The following is a 1044-nucleotide window of genomic DNA, read 5'->3' on the forward strand; positions in this document are numbered from 1 at the left end:
CTTTCACGAACCTTAAACAAGACTAGTGATGATGATATAAAGAAGTTAACATGCAACTAGAAACATTTGGCATCTAAATTCAGTTCATGGATCTTACTGCATGAGTTTATTAGAACATTTCTCTCCCTGATCAGAATCTGAGTTTTTTTCGTGAGGCCGCCATCTGTATATTTTACATAGAAATTGTTAACCCTCCCAGATACTATAACCAAGGCCTCAAGGCAAAATGTAACATTTAAAAAATAGGATATTATAGATTGGGCTTTTATACTTCCTAACCAAACATACAGGAAAACTGAACATAAAGATTGGATTACTTTATAGAAGCCTTTTAAAAATGTTTGTGCTTAAAGCTACAATCAAATCTCTGATGGCTGAGTATGCTTTTTTCCTAGTGGCATTCACCTAGTTCAGCTGTCAAGTAGTACTTTCCTAAAAACCAGACTGAAAAATAGTTTATGGTGAATTTTCTGTAACCTAGAAAATCAGATTTGTAAGAAGAGAATTTAGGGTAGCTGAAATGGTTTTTAGCTGTCACTTATTTTGGTCTTTTACTAGCATTCTAAGAATTAGCCGACTTGGGTTACCTTCATTTACAAATAAGGATTAGTAAACTCATCAACATTAAAAAATAGTACATTGTAAAAATTTGATTGTATGTTGAAATTTACTTGTCAAAATAAAACCACATTTATGAACATTTATCCATATTTAAATTTAACAAATCAAGTTTTTGAAAATTTTGGGTATGTTTACTAAAAATATAGGAATTCTCATGTGATAAAACTTGAGACATGACAATTTATGAATAGGGACTGAAATATTCATTCAATGGTTAGTTTGCACTTTTTCCTTAAGGTCTTAATTTACACTTAATTCTTTCCAACTATTTTAGAGCTAAATAGTTTTTTAAAAGCTAACTTTTAAAATGGATGGAGCATGGAGACTCAAACCTGTAATCCCAGCACTATGGGAGACCGAGGCAGGAGGATTGCTTTAAGCCAAGAGTTCAAGATCAGCCTGGGCAAGAGTGAGACCCTCATC

The sequence above is a fragment of the Propithecus coquereli genome, unplaced genomic scaffold (genome assembly GCF_000956105.1).
Source record: "Propithecus coquereli isolate 6110/MARCELLA unplaced genomic scaffold, Pcoq_1.0 Scaffold85, whole genome shotgun sequence".
NCBI classification, from domain to species: Eukaryota; Metazoa; Chordata; class Mammalia; order Primates; family Indriidae; genus Propithecus; species Propithecus coquereli.